The sequence below is a fragment of the Vulpes lagopus genome, chromosome 16 (genome assembly GCF_018345385.1).
Source record: "Vulpes lagopus strain Blue_001 chromosome 16, ASM1834538v1, whole genome shotgun sequence".
NCBI classification, from domain to species: Eukaryota; Metazoa; Chordata; class Mammalia; order Carnivora; family Canidae; genus Vulpes; species Vulpes lagopus.
The window spans coordinates 48,164,029-48,185,908 of NC_054839.1; the positions used below are offsets into that span (position 1 = coordinate 48,164,029).

The following is a 21,880-nucleotide window of genomic DNA, read 5'->3' on the forward strand; positions in this document are numbered from 1 at the left end:
AACCCTATTTTACATTAAAATGTTAAATATATCACGTAATTTATTGAATACTGTCATTGAAAAACAGAATGGTGGGATGCCTGGATGACTCTGTGGTTGAGCATTGGCCTTTGGCTCAAGTTGTGATCCCAGAGTCCAGGGATTGAGTTCTGCATCAGGCTCCCTGCATGGAGCCTGCTTCTCTTCCCTCTATGTATGTCTCTGGCTCTCTCTCTGTGTCACATGAACAAATAAATAAAATATTTAAAAAAGAAAACAGAATGATTAGTGAACATGTAAGTGTGTAAGTTTATCCATTATTTACCCTTGTGATTGTGTGGTTGACTGGGAGCTATAACTCTCTGCACCGCCCAGGATCATGAGAAGGTTTCATATCTCTATATTGCTAGCCTAAGAAAAGATCAAAATTCAAAATATAGTTTGTACTAAATGCATACCACTTTTGCACCAGTAGCTGGATTAATATCTACTATATCTGGAAATGTTCTCTCATTGTTGCTAGAAGTCTCTTTAGCTTCCTCTTCTGATAGAATATTTTATGTAAATCATCTTTTAGTACACCAACTATAAACTTTTTGTCTTAGAATTTACAATATACATTTATGACTAATTCACGATTTTAAAATAAAAGTATTTCACTTTTAATGCAGGTACCTTTTAACCTTCCTCCATACTTTGTGACAATTGCTGTCATTCATCTCACTTATCTATTTGCTACAATCATTCAATACACTGCTAGTATTATTACTTTGAATAATTATCTCTTAGATTAGTAAGGAATAAGGAAAATATTTTATTTTACCTTTTTATTCCTTGCCTGAAACTCTTCTTTATATTGATCCATGTTTCTAACTTGCATTTTCCTTCTGCCTAAAGAAAATCATTTAACATTTCTTGCCAGGCAGATCTGCCAGTAATGAATTCCCTCAGCATTTGTTCTGCCTAGATTGTCTCTATTTCTCTTTCACTTTTTTTTTTAATGTTTTAAAACCAGAACATTTATTATTGTGTGACTAATCATTGAAATCCTTAAGATGAACTGGATGCAGCAACAGCTGCCCTCTTGGGATTAGGTGTTGTTCTTTCATCCATCTATGCCTGAATCTGTGGTACGTAATTTTTAGGTGCCTCATTACACTGGTCCCAATAGTATTTCATCTTTTAGCTTTGGCACTCCAGTTATACTTCCTCTTCTACTTGGCAAGATAGCCACACTTGCCACAGGTTGACCTCTGAAGGTGGTAGCCCTTAGAGCAAAGCAGCAGCACAATGTGTGTGCCTTATTGTGAACCTTTCCAAATGACTATGTCCCCTTTGTCATCTCATTTCTCCTGCCTAGACCAGAGAGTTCTCTTTCACTTTTGTTTTTTGGTTTTGTTTTTTTTTTTTAATTTATGATAGTCACAGAGAGATAGAGAGAGAGGCAGAGACACAGGCAGAGGGAGAAGCAGGCTCCATGCACCGGGAGCCCGACGTGGGATTCGATCCCGGGTCTCCAGGATCGCGCCCTGGGCCAAAGACAGGCGCCAAACCGCTGCGCCACCCAGGGATCCCTCTCTTTCACTTTTGATAAATAAATTTGCTGGATGTAGAAATCTAGTTTAGTAGTTTTTTTTTTCTTTCAAAACTTTCAAATCTACTGTCGTCTTGCTTACATGGATTCTGATGAGTAGTCCACTGTAATTCATATCCTTGTGCCATTAAAGGTAAGATGTCTTCTCTTTGTCTTCAAGATTCTTCTCCGTATCCTAAAATTTTCTGAAGTTTCAATATCTCTATGTGGATTTTGGCTTTTTTTTTTTAACGTTTAATTTTTGTATGTTTTTTTTTTTTTTTTTTTTTTTTTTTTTTTTTTAATTTTTGTATGTTTACTTAGCTTCTTGGATAAGTATTTTGGTGTCATTAATTTTGCAAAGTTCTTGGCCATTATTACTTCAAATATTCCTCCTGCTTCATTATCTCTTTCTTATTCTGGTATTACACTTTACATGCATGTTGAAACTTCGAAATAGCCCTACAGTTCTTGTATTATATAATAACTTGCTAATAAGCTAAAAAGCCAGTAAGAAAATGGGAAACAGCTTTCAACACTTGCTTCATAAGGGTGACCTGTGAATGGCCAATAAGCACATAAAAAGATACATAGCCTTATTATTCATTAGGGGAATGCAAATTGTATCCCTAATTATATCCCATGATGAATCCATTAAATAACTAAATTTTTTAGAAGTGACAATACAGTAATGATGAGTTTAAACAATTAGTACTCCATATAATATTGCTGGGAATAGAAAATGGGACAGTTGCTTTGGAAAATACTATGATGATATTTTGAAATGTTAAAGCTACTCTTCTTTTTAAGACTCACAATTTCCACTTGTAGGTAATTATCCAATGGAAATTAACATATGTGCCCACACAAATATGTCCATATGGGTAATTATAGCCGGATTATTCATTAAAAACTAGAAGCAAATAAAATGTCCATTAATCAGTCAATCAGTAATCAATAAAATAATCATCAATAATAATGGATTTTGGTATATCCATATTATGGAATAGTACTTGGAAGTAAAGAGACATGTAATATTAATACACAAGATATAGGTGAATCACAAATTATTATGTTAATTGAAAGAAATCAAATACAAAAGACTATGAATTGATTTCATTAAATTATGCTAATAAAAAGTCTAAAAGCAGATTAGTGGCTGTCTGTGTCTTGAGGTCAGATTAGATTGACTGCAATGTGGTTGGAGGGATTTTTTTAGACCTGTGGAACTGTCTTAGGTCCTGATTGTGGTAATAGTCATTGCAATCATATGTAATTATGAAATTTATCAAACTATACAATTAAACTGGAAGAATTTGATTCTATATTACCTTAAAAGGGGGTAAAGGAGAAATCTTGTCCATTATGTTCCACCAATGGATAAAGAGAAATCATTTTTAAATCTCTTTGGAGATATGTAATTTCTTCCCTTGGACAAGTAGAAATCTTTATTTCCATTGACTACAGTTGATGTCTCATTTTACTTGAAAAATTTTGATTCCACACAGTGAAAAATCCTTCATTTTGTGCTACCAATGACAATCTAGTTTCACCTACTTTGTGGCTTATACTTATTCAGTCAGTTGACAAACTCCACTTTTGCCCAAATGCTGGCAGTTTTGGCTAGTATAGCATTTTGTACTGCATTTGATTTAGAAACAACGACAAACCCCCAAAACCAAGAAACTAAACCCCCCAAAGTCTTGTAGAGATAAATCAGTATGTATGTCTTACTGTCATAGGTCTTCCTCTATGGTAAAAAAATAACCAAAAGAATCATTTGTCTCATAGAGCACAGGTCCTATTTTGTAGATACCAAATTATATATGTATATATAATTATGTGATTATTTGATCATATATATTTATGATTATTTGATCAAATTTATTATAGAATAATTCTAAAAATAAGAAATATAGAAAAATGAAGATTGCCGATAACAATTACACATAAAGGTAAATATTTTAAGTTTTTTATTATTTCAGGTATTTTAGTCAGTATTGTATAATTATGACTGAAAAATCTGATTTTTTTCTTTGCTTTGAGATATACTATTAATATAATTTGAACACTTATTTTCTTTAGAAAAGTATATTTTGTTTTTATATATTTTGTTGTTGATGAGTGAGGTCTTCATGTTTTTTTGTGGCTTGCTTCTTATTGTGTTCCTAGCCTATTACATTGGGAGTTTTAAATATTCTATAATTTTGCTGTAGAAAGTACTTTATTTTCAGTTATCTGATATAGTAACATTTAATGTAGCCAAAATTATCTGGATATTACATTGCTTCAATTGCCCAGGCTTACCTTAGGAACAATAACCTTAATATATTGGTGGTCAAGGCACTATTTGAAGAAAAATGACCATTCTTTTCTTTGTTTGCTTTTGACAGTTCTTTTAACTTTAAAGTTTTGTCATTGAAGTCACTAAAGCAGAAATGTTTTTATCAGCAAATTTCTTAATCAGCAATATTTCATTGGGACATTAAATTTTACCTGTATTTATTGTATAAAATATTGTTGAGCTTGAGTAATAATATATTCTGTGAAGCATAGCTAAATTATCTTACTTTGGTGCTGATATTATCTTGACCAGATTTCAGATACATGTGAGACTTAAAAATTAGGCATGCTTTCTTGATGAATAGGGTTAGAATGGTGAAACTGGACAGAAATCTGAAGGAAGAGTAAATGAGTGAATTATTTTAGAAAGTTAGGGTTTGGATCAAGAAAATTTTTTTTCTTAAACTCAATTCTATGATTTTCAATTCTCTCATAACGACTGTTTTTACTTCTCACTCCTTTACAGCATTTTGTGATGGTGAGTCATGGCCATATAATTAAATGCTGGTGATGAATAACTCTCTGGGAAGGCCAGCTAAAGGCTTATTTCTTTAGGAAAGGAAAGTATAGCTTTCATTTCATTAATAATGACTGTAGACAAGGAGACAAGAATAAGCTTTTGAAGTTTGGCCAGCTCTGGAAAAGTATAATTTTATTTGGGTTCCAGATAAACCACTAAGGAAAACTATATTTCCTGTTGCTACTTCTGTCATCCCTAGAATCTCTGAACAGATAAAATAATTTCTCTTTTGTATTTTTATTTCTGGAGAAAATCTTTTTTTTTTTTCTGGAGAAAATCTAAAATAATTAGGGTAGTTTATATACAAAACTATTGCCCCAGATTTTATATTGTAAAGCATGAAGGTGACCACAATTTTACAGGTGGCATTTAAATAAAAAACAGTGATAGTGGGCATAAGGTTTATATGCCCAGGCTGTGCAGTCATGCATATTGGCTCCATTAGGAATCTGTCTCTTCCACCACATGGTTGTGTGGCTTTAGAAAAGTTATTTAATGTCCCTAAGATTCCATTTATAAAACTGGAATGCGCTTGAAAGGACTGTTGAGAGAAATAAAATTAATCAATATAAAGTCCTTAGCACAGTATCTTCTCCAGGGGTGTAAGAAGTTAAATATTTCTTATTATTAAGTTGCCTTTAAACAAAGTGATAATGATATTGAGTATATAGTCTGCAATTAGGATTGTTATATACATCTCTTAAATGCAACTCTAAATTGAAAATTAAAAATAGGTAGAAGCTATAGAATAAAACCTCTGAGTACCATTTTTTATTTCAGTTGCTAAGCCTATGAAACTTTAGCTTATACTCACTTCCAATAAATGGTACTCTCAGCTGAAGATGTCATGATCATGTTCTTTGTTCCCTCACACCTGCAAGTTTTGCTTCCAAACTAAACACCCACACTATTGCTTGATTACATTTTTCTTAATTAAATGGTGTGTACAGCTTGCATTTTCAGTTAACACAGCAAAAGAAGCCTGCATTCTCATAAGTCATTTTTATGAGTTGGGCCCCTATCATTTTAATGTGGCAATTAATTAAGTGCTTAATAAAACTGTGCTTTATTATAGCAAGGCCTGGTTGCAGGAATGTAGTTATGGATGTGTCAGAATTATTGTTACTAACTCCGTTTTATCTTCTCATTAATTGTACTATAAAAATTTGCTTTGGGTACAAATTTTGAAATGGTTTGAATTGCAATAATAAACAGTTATTCAGATATAAAAAATAATTTTAGTGTGAACCTATGTATAAAGGGATGGTTAACTGAATTATTTTCCTGCCCCTCCCTAGGAGTATTGTTTACTTAGCATCAAAATATAGTCTACCTGCCTGTTCATTAATGATTTTGCTCATGTTGACAGATTCTCTTCACTCTTTTGGCTAATTGGTTATATCCCCAATGAGAATATGCTCCTAAAGAAGATTTTAAATACACAATAAATGTTGGATTAATGCTATTATTATTAAAGATATAATTTCACTATATCTTGATCAGGAAAATTCTTATAATAACTCCATGATTACATGGATCTTCTTAAAATGTGATACATAGGAAAATATCCTTATGGAAGTATTTCCAAATAAAAATCCAAAATACAATAACTAAGCTTGTTACATTTTAAGATTACATCCTGAACAAAAGTTCAGAAAATTAATTCTTCAGAAATTTTCAGTGAAAAATTTACCCTAAAAGTTATTTAGTACCCTAGGTTGTTGAATACACCAAAGAATGTCTCTGGTGTCCTGGTTTTCCTATATAATGATATAAAATTATTCAAAATATACAAAGTTCAACACTGTAATATAAATATTTATTAAGATGTATTTCTATCTGGTTTGTCTCTGAACACTTTAGAAAAATAATGGGATTTTTAGAATTGTTAACTAGGTGAGTTGAAAGCAAAGAATACATTTAAACACAAGCTAACTTAATATAAAATTCTTGCCACTCTTCTGAAACAACTGAACCAAAGTGGTACACTTTCCCTCAAAAACTGGTTAGTTTTGAGAAACTTGAAACATAAAAGGAGCATAGAATTATCTGGTAAGGCCCCCAACTGTGATCAGATATACATGAAAACATAATATATGTTGATGGAGCATATTAAGAAGACCAGTGAAACAGAACAGTATAAGAACTACTACTAATTTCTGACAGAAAAATGTATATGAATACAGTTGAGATTAAAGAGTGCTTCTACCATCTGAACTCAGGAAAATATGCAGTCTAATCCGTAAAAGAAAGAATTGGAAAAAATTCATGGTTGGAGAAAATATATATGACTAATAAGAGGTTTTGTTAAATTACCTAAAATTTCAATCCCTATTTCTAAACCAGGTTTTTAAATGTGTAATACAGTGCAATAGATTCAGTGTAAAAATTTTCCATGAACATAAGCCAGTAGTTTTCTTTAAAGATTGATTGAAAAAAAATGATTGATTGATTGGTTGATTGATTGATTGATTATTGGTTGATTTTAGAGTGACTGGAGGGGCAAGGGGCAAGGGGGGAGACAGAGCTTGAACCTCAAGCAGACTCCCGTCTGAGCTGGAGTGTGTTGTGGGGCTCAAATTCATGATCCTGGAAACCATGACCTAAGCCAAAATCAAGAATTAAACACTTAACCGACTAAGCCACCTAGGCACCTCAATAAGTCAATATTCTAATATCTATTTTATAGATATTTGAGCCGAGTGCTTTTGATTTGTAATAGGTAGTAGATGTTTACAACTCCTCAGGCCTATGGCACGTAGTGTGTAATTTAAGAGACTCATTCATTATCACTATTACTATCACTAGTAACTTTGACTTTTTAATAATACATTTCAATATAATTTGTAATGAAATATTATCAAGTAGACAAAGGGGTAAAGACTTAGATAACTATGCAAGGTCTATATTCAGATATTAGAAGTTTATGTAAGAAGCCTAAAGGGAAATACATTTACTTTTCAATACCTTCTTAAAGCCCTCTTTTTTATCATGGTTCTCCAGCAACCATCAAATATTTAAAAAATAGTGGTAATATAAAACTAATAGAGACAAAAAGACTAAAATATATAAATATCACTGTATCAGAAATTATCAAGCATAATATCAAAACTATATGATAAAAAGCAATTTGAACAATTTTAAGATGTCTGTATAAAGAATCTTCTCTTTTTCATCTGAAAATCATTGAAAATAAACAGAAAAATCTCAGTTTATGAAACTGAGAGAACTGTAATGTTAAAGCACAATAGTTAGAAATGGGCAGAGTGGTAAACGCCTTTGTAAAGCGAGGACAGTGAAATGCTTGGAGCCTACTTGGGATCGTCTGTCTCCCTCTCTCTCTCTGCCCCTCCCTCGCCTTCCTCCAGAATATTAAATGAAAGTTAGCTCAATAAATAGCAAGGGTGTTACAGGATTGATTTTTCCCTACTTAGTCAGTTGGAGGATTAAAAACAAACAAACAAACAAACAAAAAACCTTAGGAAGCCTATGGATACTGATCTTTAGGATACCTCCACAGATTATTTCTCATTCCCTGACCATCCTATATTCAGTTCCACTAAATGAGCAAACCTGTACATAACAGAACTTTGTTATCTATTTATTACTTAAATTTTGAATATGAAATGCCAAAGAATCAGTAGAACTTGTTGAGGAAAGACAGAAGCTAAACAAACAAAAACAAAAATTGAGGCATGGCATCCAACTAACAGTATTTTCTAAAAGACAAAATATATAAAAGGAGAAATGTTCAGGTAATGACAAAGGAAAACCTCCTTGGATTGTAGGTAATCATCTCAAGAGTAAAAAGGTCTAGAAAGGACCCTGAGAACAAAATAAAAGAAAGGCCCAGCCTAAGGCATGTATCAGTGTGAATTTTCAGAACACTGGGATTAAAATAAAGCTTCTAAATCTTTACAGGGTAAAAGAAAAAGTACACAGGAAGGATGAAAAATAAACAGATCATCTTAGTATCAACAGCAAAAGAAAATAAGACAAAGGAGGCATAGTTTGAAAATTCTTGATTAAAAAAATTATAGTCTGGATTTCTAATAAAAAAATACTTTTTTTCTGCTGGTCAACAAGTTTTAAAAGATAGGTTTTAAATATGTTTTCACCAAATATATTTTCACCAAAACAAGTGTGAACCAAGAGAAAGGGGAACATGCTGCTCCATGAATGAGAGAGTAATGGGAGAGAGAAGGATATCAAAAGAGAGAGTAGAAATACGAACAGTAGCTAATATGTCTTCAACATTTAGGTGCAAAATATAGATTAATACTTTAAATAATCATCTACAATATGAATCCCACATGTATACTATTGAATGGGAGAAGCTGACACAAAAGAGTAAAAACTATGTTATTTGAATTTCTATAATATAAAAAATCAAGCCAACATGAAAATCTTTATTCTAGTGGAAATTCTAAACTAAACTATAGTAATGCAAAAATAGATTTTAAAAAATAAAGAGCCAATATTTTTTAAATCCTAACTGGAGGACTTGACTTTTCAAACATAGAAAGTTTTTTTTTTACACAGAGAAGGTTTTAGGTCATAATTAAGATGTTGGGTGCACAATATTGCATATGCAAAGAAATAGGATAATTTTCAGAAGTGTGGAAATTGCTTACTATGACTGGAAGTCATTCCAAGTCTTTGTACCACTCTGAGAACATAAATGATTACCTCTAATTGCATGAACCACCTTTCTAAAGATTAGGAAAGAAAAATACTTTGGATGCTCACAATTTTTCTTGGACTAATTCTGTGTTCTCATTAGCATACCTATTCCCTCCAGTTTCTGCCCTCATTTGTACCTTGTAAACAGTTTTTAATAATTCCCCTTCCCTATTCATTCAAATGCTGACCTTTATATTTCAAAAGAAAATTAGTAGTGAGGAAAGCTTCTCAACACACAAACACAAAGCAGAGGGCAAATTATTTAACTTACACTTAAATGTTTTTCTCTTAGTTCACATTAACTCTACTCCCATCTATACTTTTTCACCCCGTACCTATTAAAGCAATCCTTTTATGTTCAGATAACCTTTAACTGACATACTAAATTGTGGATAAGATCATTTCTTTTATTTTGTACTCTTGTAAATATAAATTGTCCTTTAAAATTTCATATACATATCTTATAAGACTTATGTAGTTGCATGGTCAAAATCACTCTGTAAGAATAAATGAATAATTACCATATTAATTTAGATTTAACAGACATCTTGCTGTTCTATTTTTTAATATAATGTCTAATTTTTATTGAGAATTACTTACTATTCTACTTTTTGCATACAAGTTTTAGTTAAAGCAGAATTTACGTACTTTAAATTTAAGTCTTTAGAGATAGGTATATATCTTTGAGTCCTATATTTGGAGCTTTATTTCTACAATGTTCAATTGCCTTTTTAATGCACTTTTTTAAGGGTTGTGGTTACCTATGTTAATCTGGAAACACTTTAATGTTAATGACATTTTAATAATAATAGTAAAAATACTCCTAATCCAATAATATGTCTCTAAATCTGACTATAGGGGTGGAGAGTAATACATAAAGCTGTGTGTTCTTCAATAATTCATAATTTCTTAAATGTTAGCATTTATCACCTCAGTTTAAGGAACAATCTGCCTGTAACTCTGTTGGAAATGTGCTTATTTGTTTAGACAGATGGGCAGGCCCTGAGGTTCATTCTCTAGGTTAAATGAACAATTGGCTTTATGATTTTTAAGAAGCAGCTGATGAAAAAGAGTTGGGTATCCAAGAGTTTGTTTGGAATGTTCAACAAATGAGATGCAATATGACAAATTATTCAGTAGTCATGACTAGACATTTTTTTGTATTAAGAATACATTTTTAAATAATTGAATTGCAATTATCAGATTAAATTTTAAAAGTTAACAGACTGGATTTTTTTACATTCAAAAATATGTCCCTCAAGATAAAAAAAAATAAACATGCATATCCTCATCCAATCTAAGAGTAGTCAGCACTTATGATGACTCAGATATATGCAGTTATTTTTTTTTTTTACAACAAAAATCAAGTGGTCTCATTCTAGAAAAAAATTACTTTCCTATTATTTTACATGTCTGTTTAATAAGAATGATGGCTTTTACATGAATTTTTGTGAGACTAAAATTTTTCTTATGTATTTAGGTTTTCAGAAGAATGATAGAGATTATACATCTCCCAATAAATAATATTTAAGACTTAAAAAAGGTCCATGTTCTCAAATTTCATCTCTTCTTTCTTGTTCTAAGAGGGAGTCCCTTAACTTTTCCATGTCTCTGGCTCTTCCTTAATAGTTTACAGACAAAAATTCTAAAGTATGTCATAAAGATGTTTCATGAAGTGTTAAACCAAATTCTGGAAATATGAAACTGAAACTAAGAAGGGAGGAAGGAAGAGATGGAGAGAGGGAGGAAAATTAAGCAATCCGGAATAGTTTTCTCAACTCTGAAAACTGCCTTCAACATACCTTTGGGACTGTTGAGTCAACATAGTGATATATCCAAACAGCACATTTAATTTTAAGAAATCTTTAAGTAGATTCTTGGACATTGTTTCTCACATACATTTTTTTTCAGATTTTTTTTTTGCAAATGTAAGGGTCAGTTAATTAAAGCTTATCATATTCCAGGATAATGTTTGTTTTTATATCTCAATTTGTTGGCTAAATATTTGATATTTACCTTCACTGATGCAATAGCGAATTTTAAGGCAAATACTTTGAGCTCTTTACCACTATAAATTCCACGTTTATATTAATAGATTCTTGAGTTATCTTTTCATGTAGTTCCAAGGAAGGAATAAATGCATCTAATACAAAGTTGAGTTATGTTTCACCTTAGTCCAAAAATGTGTTTAGAAGTGGCGGGGGATATGGAATTTATTTGCAATTTGATAAAATTGATACATGTTATAGAGAATTCAGACTGTTGTTCTAATCATGATCATCATTATCACATAATTATCTTTGTTATGCTGTATTATTGGCTTAAGGTAAAGGGATACAGCAAAGTTTGGACTGGCTTCATAAACCAACAAAAGCACATATATACTTTTCTTATTGAAGCTTCCAATAACTCTATGTAAAATTTGTATTTTCATGATAATTTAGGAGAAAATCTTGCTTGCAGCCTGTTTTTATAAATATTTTAATTCTCTTGTTTTCATCTCATACATTTTTTTCCAAATTCCATTGCCTATGTAATAGTTATTTACAGCATAGAATGCCAAGACATTATCATTTCTGACACTGAGTCAGCCTTAGATCAATTAAGTTTAAGAAACTTATAGAGACAGCACCAGTATCTAAGCTATCACCATCATCTATGATTGTTCTCTATCAGTTGGTAATATTTTAAGGATGGCAAACAAACAAACAAACAAAAAACTAAAACTAAAAAAAAAAAAGAAAACAAAAAACAAAAACCCTACGGAGATGTTCTGAAGTAGATCTTAAGGGTAGATGGTAAAAAAAAAAAAATTGATGTTTTCTTTGTTCAAAATATCATTCCATATGTAAAATCATAGTAAATATTTTGGGGCTAATTAAACCTACACAGACTCACTTGATAGTATATAGCTCTAATAAGAAGTGAGTGCACTATTCTATGTCCAACTGCTATGTTCCACTGCATTAACAGGAATCATGTTTATTAGCATAGAGATTTCCTTCCTCCCTTGCTAAGCCTGTATCATCTCGCTGCACTTACACTCATGAACTACGCAGTATAGAGAATGCTGTAGAATAGGAGCCTATGAGCACAGTCCAGTTCATGGCCTATTTTATATAGCCCATAAATTAAAATATTTTTTTTTTTACATTTTAAAAAAGTTGCAAAAAATAAAACACGAAGAATAATGTGCACAAGACAACTTAGGTAGCCTTGAAAACCTAAAATATTTACTTTCTGTCCCTTTAAAGAAAAAAATGTTTTGGCTTTTCATAATAGTGACCTGTGTGTGTGTGTGTTTGATTTGAATTACTCTCAAGTTTTTCTGTGGCTGTTAACTGATTTGGAAATAAAGAATGCAGCCAAAAATCCTTTTTCTGAAAATAGAGTCTAAGTAAAATTTCTAGACTGACTTTTATTTTTTGCCAATGTATATTTCCTGGTCCTGTTCTATCTTTAAGTTCCCATAAGTGCAAAGCAGGCCCAGATCCACTATATGTATATATGTGTGTATTGTATATGTATACATACACAAACTATATATGTATAGTAGGTATACAGACACACTCATATACATACCTACATATAAATAAGTATATGTGTTTCTACTTTGGAAAGCAAAAAAAAAATTGCCTGTCCTCTTTCAAAGTGTCTACTCTCTATCAATATTTCCATTAGTGGGAATTAGGAACAGAAAATCTTTCACATAAGGGAGTTTTCTTTTTCTATTTTGTCCTTGATTCCTTAGAGAAACTATTGTAAATTATGACTAGCAAATCTATAATAAAGTGTTTTCTCAGTTGATTGGGGCTATATTATAAAAAGTCCCATCAAGCTAGGACTTTGTCATCCTTATGTTGAAGTATAGAAAGAGAGGGTATAAAATAAAATTTTCTCCAGTATGAGTCATATTGTGAAAGATGGTTTACATACTACACTATTTGTTTTCTTTCCCACAACACTCTTGCAAATACCATCTATGCTTATTCAATACATGAAGATACCCATTTATTTTTTTTTTAATTTTTATTTATTTATGATAGTCACAGAGAGAGAAAGAGAGGCAGAGACACAGGCAGAGGGAGAAGCAGACTCCATGCACCGGGAGCCCGACGTGGGATTCGATCCCGGGTCTCCAGGATCGCGCCCTGGGCCAAAGGCAGGCGCCAAACCGCTGCGCCACCCAGGGATCCCAAGATACCCATTTAGAGTTTAGTAAATATCTTAAGTATCAGCTCTTTCAAACAAACAAACCCGGGACTAAATGATAAAAGATGCAAAATATATGAATGAATAAATGAAAAAGCATAGGTAACTTGAAGGAAGGGCAATCACAGAAGGTATGTGCTTGAACTCCTCTAAAATGAAATTTTTGATTGACCTAAGTCAAGATCCTTGAGGCCAAAAAGTAAACAAAGCAGAAAATCTATTCAAAACTCTGAAGTAATATATAGTCAAGAAAAATTATACTTTATTACTAGTATGGCATGTGCGGCTGGCTTCCTTAAAAAATTACCCTCAAGGAAGAGATTTTCAAATAGGTCAATTATGTGGTGTTCTTAAAATAATACATATAAGGCATAAGTGGGACAGATTTGGAGAGAGGGAGATATTGAATTATGGTATAGCACCAGAGATACCAGCTAATCCCACTGGGAGCTCTGGAGCTAGAAGTATACATTAATTTGGTGAGAATTGAAATAAAAGGGCTAGGCCATTGTATTTTCATCTATTAGTTAATGGGGCTAGGGCTACCCCTGGTTGGGGGATGTAGCCTTCCCTACTGAAGGGCAAATTCCGCAGAAGTGCTTGTGGCTGGGAATGAATGTCAAGTTCCAAGAGTAGAGAATAAGTTGTCAGACTTCAACATACACTATTGTCCACTCTTTGCTCTTCTCAAATCCTCTTTACAGGATGATTTTATTCTATCTGGGAACAGCTTCTTAAGATTCTGGTTGTTTTAGTCTCCTTAGAGATTCATATAGTAGTAAAGTATGTCAAAAAAACATGCAAGGCTGGTGTTGAAGCTGCTACTGTTGTTCATCTATTTCTTTTCATTTCTATCAACCATTCTAAATTCCTTTTACTTTTGTCAGTTCCATTATAGACCCACGCTGTCTATCTGGTGGAGTGATCTAGACCCTCCCACTTGAGGAGTCTGAGCTGCTGGTTAACATGGATGAGTAGGAGGCTGGGGAAAGTGGTTCCAGTAAAAGATTATGGTCCCTCCCCCAATTGCTAGATTTGAGGAAGTTCATAGACTCAGAAATCTTTGACTGAGGACAGTCTTGGTTCACATCAGAAAAAAGGCTCTGAAACAACAAGGTATATTTTTTGGGAGTGAATCTCCTAGATCTTTTCCAAAGAGACCTACAGTTCTTGTTTAAGTATCTATATGCTAGAGAAGGGATATCAGATGTGTTAAGAAAAGTAACACAAAACCATAGAAGCTAGGGGCCTAGAAAGTAATTTTGTTAATAACATAGGAAAAAAGAAAAAATGTGTGATAGCATTAAACCAAAATATGGAGAGAGAAATTGGGAATATACTATTGTAGAGTCCTTCTTCATTGAAGAAGTATATTCTTATCTGAAGGCAGACTTTGGCTAATAAAAACTACATATTGTAAATCTTAGGGAAGCTATACAAATAAAAATTTTAAAAGAGTTAATAAATTATAAATTAATATGAACATAAATGGGACTATAATATATTATCAATTAATCCTAAAGAAAGATAAGGAGGGAAAATAAGCAAGAACTGGTGGAATAGAAAAAAGTATGATGTTATATTTTAATCCAAACATAGCAATAATCACAGAAAATATCCATCTTCTGAACATACCAATTAAGCGATTGTCAGATTGGGTGAAAAAATAAGAGTGAGCTCTGTGCTGTCTATAAGCAACCCACTTTAAATATAATAGCATAGGTTAAAAGTGATAGACCAGTCACTAATTAAAAGGCAGATTAGATGCCAAAGGAAATGACAGAACAAGGAATATTGCCATTGATAAAAAGTGGCATTACCTAATGAAAGAGGCATCAATTCTCCAAGATCTAATAATTCTAAATATGTGTGTACTTGAGAGAGTTTTATAAAATTTAAAGAAATAGAGAGGTCCATAATTATAACTGTGGAATTTAACTCTTATTTATTTTTAAAGGATTTTATTTTTTTGAGAGGATTTTATTTATTTGAGAGAGAAGCACAAGCGGGGGGAGAGCGAGAAACAAACTCCCCATGCTGGGCAGGTTGTCCCAGGCTGGGCTCAATCCCAGGACTCTGAGATCATGACCTGAGCTGAAGGCAGATCCCTAACAGATTTTTTTTTTTTTGCATCCCAAAAGCGGCTAGAGCCAGTCACCCCTTTCTCCTTTTAACAAAATATATAGCACATTTAGAAAAACTCAGTAATAGAGAAGACCTAAAAAAAGAAGGAATCAATTTAAACACATTATCATAACACGTTGTCTCCAGTAAGAGAGTACTTTAAATGTTTTTATCAACTCTATATGGAACATTCACCAACATAGACCAAATCCTGAGTATAAAGCATCAATAAATTTAACCGGATACATGCTAATAATTTTTGCTATTCATCTGTGAGAATCTTATAATTCATTTCATGGTTTTTCATTTAATTTATTTTCTTTTAACTTCTCTTTTGAATTATGGCAGTCTTAAGAGACATAAAACAATGAAACAAAACAAAAATAGAGATGAGAAACATGGGAAATTGTTAGTCTGGTATATTGTTTTGTTATAATCATGAAAAGTGAAAATATCTGCCAATTTATGACCAGAGTCAGAATTTGTACCAAAAAGTCATACCTGGATGATGAATTATCATGGGGCAGATATGATAACCCTGCATAGAAATCAAGGTCTATCTACTTCATATCCTATGTTTTTTATACTGAGCCATCTTTCTTTTGACTGCTTAAATGAAACCCCACCAGTACAGTATTCTCTTAAAATTTCTTGTTACAAAATGATTCTGGAAAATTGTCTGCTTAAGACAAACACAAAACTTCAAGAACTGTTAACTGTAGGCAATCAAACATGAAAATACACTTTCTTCTATGTTTACTAATATATATCCTAAATCATAATTTAACCAATAGCTCTCTTTTTAGAAGAGGTATGATACAGTCATTCAAATAAGTACTTATGATCTATGATCCTCTATTAAAATAATTATTGGCACACTATCAAAATTCCACACTAAAATATCTATGACACTAAGAGTGCTTTACAGGATGTGCACATTGAGGAGCTAAGTAAATGTTGTGCCTTGTTAGATAAAGGAAACATATGCTGCAGCTTATAAATATGTATTTAATCCCCAGCAGAACAAATGAGTCATGTATAATAAATGAAATATGTTTAGGAAAAAAATTTATTTGTAAAGTATTTTAATTCTCAGTATTAAGAAGGGTGCCATTTGTTCTTATTTTAGTAGTGTTTTATAATATATAATTTTTGTGTAACATAATTCATATGCCTGGATTTGTGAATAGATTCATGTACAATATAAACCCTTGTCGGTATCAGAGCAATAGATTCTGAGATAATGGACCATAATAAAATGTTTATGGTGAATCCCAACATAAGCATCAACTGATTGATGAAAGATCCATATAGGTAACTTTGTTATTAATGATCTGAGAGAGGAATGAACAGATTTTAAGTAAGATTTTAATAGACTTTATAATATAGAAATACTTAATGGAAGTTTGCAGAAAATATTAGAAAGCAAAGAAATCAAAGAACCACATTTTACCATGGTAAAGGGATAATCACTTAAAGTGGAGCACATGGAAATACAAACTAAGCTTATTAAGAAAAAATAATCAGATGCTATCAATGGTATGGGTTGTTTGGAAAAATATAATTTTTGAATGTCTGTAACAGGTGGTGCTGAACTGCAAATGAAATGAGTGAGCACTGTGCTATGGCGCCAAGAAATATCAGTATATGTGTGACTCAGTATTCAGTTTGTCTGTCATTGTGGAAGGCATTTTTGTTTCTTTTCAGGCACTCCTGGTGAGAACTAAATTACATATTTTATAAATCCGAAGCTGTTATGATCATGAAATACAAACAGCATTAAACAGTTTTAAGAGTAAGGCATAGCACAGAACCTTGGAGGAAAATGATGTAAAAATAAAATCTTAAAAGATTATTAGCTTTGCCTGAGCAAAATCTTCACAGGAACATTATAGGGTATCTTAAAAAAATATGCATGTCAATATTTGATTTAATTATTTTGCCAGGATATAAAAAATAAGTGGAGATTGTCTTCCCACTTATAGCTGACTTGAACAATAAACATAATTTGAAGTGTTCAAACCATTCATTTTTAGGGGTTTATTTGAAAACAGTTAAACAAGGTGGGTTGAATGAATCCTACAACACAGGTGAACAAATATAAATGAGCTGCCAGAGAGGAATCCTGAAAGATGTAGCTTTCTTGAGCTCTCCTACTTTTTTTATTGTATTTTCTTCTCCCTGGAAAGAATAAATATATGCATTTTTTCTCAGTGCAATCCATTCTTCAAGACTTACTGATTCAGAGACGGTACTAGATCTCCCAGTCTGGCCTTTAGGATATCTTTCCTGCAGCTAGTTATTTGTAGTTTGTAGTCACAAGCACAATAGAGCAACACTCAGTGACTCAAAGAAACAGCTCATCCTGATGTGGTTGTAATTCTTGTTAGAACTTTAGGGAGTAACTGCTTGTTTTCTCAGTCAGACACAGGGACAAGTTAGTGTGAATTCAATATTATTTTACATTAGTGTTTACTTTTTTAAAAACTTAGCAATGTTATCTAATAAATAGAAAATATTTCACCACACATCTAATTACTCTGCCTCCAGACCACAACCTTATTCCTTATTTTACCTTTTTAGGAATACCCTTGTTTTACATGGACCATTTCAGTTCATATACCAAGAATAATTGAGAATTAATAGTGTAATTGAAGATTATAAAATTAAAACCATTGGGACGCCTGGGTGGCTCAGCAGTTGAGCTTCTGCCTTTGGCTCAGGGTGTGATCCCAGGATCCGGCTTCCTGTGAGGGGCTTGCTTCTCCCTCTGCCTATGTCTCTGCCTTTCTCCCTCTCTCTGTCTCATGAATAAATAAATAAAAATCTTTAAAAATATTTTTTAAAATAATATAATTAAATTAAAACCATGTTGACATAATGCATATCGAAGTAATTTTATTTCAATGGAAATTAGTACAAGCCATTTATTTTGAGTTGTGAAAATAAAAAATGGAAGTTAGATTAATAGCAAAAAATTAATCAAATTCTGCATCTGCACCTCAATTTTTGCTGTGTGTATTAGTGTAAAAGATTACAAAAGACTACTTTTTACCCTCTGACTATGAAACTTTTCTCCAAGGTCTATTTATGAGAGGATTTTATCAAGATAAAAGGAAGGTGACTTCAGTTTGGGAACAAATGCAAAAGCATCTCATTTTCAGAGCTAAATAGGAGTGAACTCTCCTAAGTGTGAAAAGCTATTTCTCCACTAAAATAGGAAAAGATCAGATCAGACCACCTGTGACCATTATCCATATCTAGCACAAATAGCCCTGGTGAGAGAACAAAATCAGTTCATTTTCTTCTTGAGAACAAAATATATTTGCTAGAGGTTTGTTGTTTCTCTGTCTCTCACTGACATAGAGAAATAATAAGCCAAATTCTCCCCAGTGCCTATGTCACTCCCTCACAGTAAATTTAGATAGTAAAGAAGAAAATGTTACCTCCTTCTGATCCATAAACTTGCATTCAATCCATTGTTACTAAAAGATAATTTATTTAAAAAGTAGAATAACTATGAAATAAGTTTTTCAGTTGTGAGTTTGTGTGTTTGTATACACATATGTATATGTGTATGTGTATATACATGTGTACATGTTTCCAAATTTACTCTCAAGTATATTCTATGAAATGGTTAACAGATATAAATTACAAAGACATTATTTTACTATGTGTCTCTTTACAATTATACTCCACTGAATAAAAATTCTAAGTATATAAAATGAGTTACTTTTAAGTGCATCAAATGTTTGGCACTTTTAACATTGATAGCAAAGAAAGCCATAGTTTAAAAAAAATCCCTTTCTGAATTTAAGAGCATTTAAAATTAGAAGGAAATTTCTTGGTCTCTGTGTGATCTTAGGGAAATAATTTCACCTATCCTTTTCTTCATGTTGAAAATCAGCATGTTGAAGCATTTCCCTACTGTGATTCCTTCTCAGATATAATTCTGTGATACAGTGAATTATCTAAACACAACACATGTATCAATTTTGATACTTTGATGTTATTTGTCTTCTAAATTCAAGCTTTCCTTTTTCAATGAAGACTTAACATCTACCATGTGTCGGGATCTATTGTAGACCAAAGAGACAAAATTGTACCAAGCCCATTTATCAACATGGAATATATAATTAAATTACCAGAATAATATATTTTAAAGAGGTCCTAAATATCAACCTAGGGCAGTAGTTATTGCAAAAAAAAAAAAAAAAAGAATAATCTGATTCCAAAACTTGCTATGAAATTGGTCAAATTGTACCTAGTTCTTAGTGACTATTGAACCTTCTTATTTCTTGTTTTTTTTTTTTTGTTTCAAAGTGTTTATTGTATTTTGCTTTATAACACAGACATTATATACTTGATAATACAGAGAGTGCATTTTTATCTTTATACTTTACATATCAGACGTTATATATTTCTAGAAATTTACCCATTTCTTCTGGGTTGTACAATTTTTGGCATATAATTTTTTTATAATATTATTTTATAATGCTTTGTATTTCAGTGGTATCAGTTGTTTTTTCTCCACCATTTCTGATTTTGTTTATTTGAGACTTCCCCCCACCCTCTCTCTGATACACCTTAGGCAGAGCACCTCCCCCCACCAAAAAGAAAAAAGTATCAGTTGTGTTGAAATTTTCAAAAAGAAGTTCCTGGTTTCATTGATCTGTTCTATCACTTGTTTTGATTTTTAGTTTCTATTTTGTCTATTTCTGGTCTAATCGTTATTATTTCCTTCCTTTTATTGGTTTTGGGATTTTCTAGCTCCTTTAGGTGTAAGATTAGGTTTTTATTTGAGATTTTTCTTCTTGACGTAGGCTTGTATTGCTATAAGCTTCCTTCTTATAATCACTATTGCTGAATCCCAAAGATTTGAACCACTATGTTTTCACTTTTATTTGTCTCCATGTATTTTTTAATTTCCTCTTTGATTTCCTACTTGTCCAATTCATTGTTTAGTAGCATGTTATTTAACCTCCAGGTATTTGTGTTCTTTCTAAACTTCTCATGGTTGTTGTTTTGTAGTTTCATAGTGTTAGAGTGGAAAGGATGCATGGTATGACTTTGATATTTTTGAATTTGTTGAAACTTGTCTTTGGCCTAATATGTGATCTATTCTGGAGAATGTTCCATGTGCACTTGAAAAGAATGTGTATTCTGCTGTTTTAGGATGGCATCTTATGAATATGTCTGTTAGATCCATCTGTTACAATGCGTCATTCAAAGCCACTGTTTCCTTGATTTTCTGTTTGAATGACCTATGAATTCATGTAAGTGCAGTGTTAAAGTCCCCTACTATTATTGTATTACTATCGATTACCTCCTTTATGCTTGTTATTAGCTGCTTTATGTGTTTGGGTGCTCACACTTTGGATGCATAAATATTTACAACTTTTATATCTTGTTGGATTATTCCATTTAAGATATCATAGTGTCTTCTTTGTCTCTTACAGTCTTTGCAGTCTGTTTTGTCTCATATAAGTATTGCAACCCTAGCTTTCATTTCCATTTGCATGACAAATTATTTTCCATTTCTTCATTTTCAATCTATTTGTCTTTAGGTCTGAAATGAGTCTCTTATAGGCAACATGTAGATGAGTTTTACTTTTTTAATTCATTTTGTCACCCTATGTCTTTTGACTGGAGCTTTTACTCCATTTACATTTGAATTAATTATTGCTACATGCTCATTGCATTTTATTACTTGTTTAATGGTTGTTCTTGTAGTTCTCTGTTCCTTTCTTCTCTTTCTCTCTTCTCTCATTGTTTGTTGGCTTTCTTTAGTGATATATTTGGACTCCTTTCTCTTTTTTTCCATATCTTTTACTGGGTTTTGACTTGTGGTTATTATTTCTTAAGATTTTATTTATTTATTCATGAGAGACACAGAAAGAGAGAGGCAGGGACACAGGCAGAAGGAGAAGCAGGCTCCATGCAAGGAGCCCGATGTGGGACTTGAACCTGAGAATCCGGGATCATGCCTTGATCCAAAGGCAGGGGCTCAACCACTGAGCCACTCAGGCATCCCAAGATTTGTGGTTATTATTATGTTATGTATAACATCTTCTATATTAATTTGATGGTTGCTTAAGTTTGAGCCCATTCTTTACCACACCCCACATTTTATGTATTTGATATCATACTTGCCATCTCTTTATTTTTTGAATTCTTTGAATGAGTTTATGTATATACTTAATTTTGCTGCTTTTGTGCTTTGTACTCTTCTTACTTCTACTTATGGTCTTTACTTCCCCCTCAAAAGGTCCCCTTAAACATTTCTTGTAGGGCTTGATTAGTGGTCATGAATTCCTTTAAATTTTGTCTGGGAAACTCTTTTTTTTTTCTTTTAATTTTATTTATTTATTCATGAAAGACAGAGAGAGAGAGAGAGAGAGAGAGGCAGAGACAGAGACACAGACACAGGCAGAGGGAGAAGCAGG

The 21,880-nt window shown here is 32.2% G+C and overlaps 1 pseudogene; it reads right to left on the reverse strand.

Moving 5' to 3' along the window:
- Positions 1–1,029: 1,029 nt before the first annotated feature.
- On the reverse strand, positions 1,030–1,321 carry LOC121476787 (annotated as a pseudogene).
- Between the last annotated feature and the right edge of the window lie 20,559 nt (positions 1,322–21,880).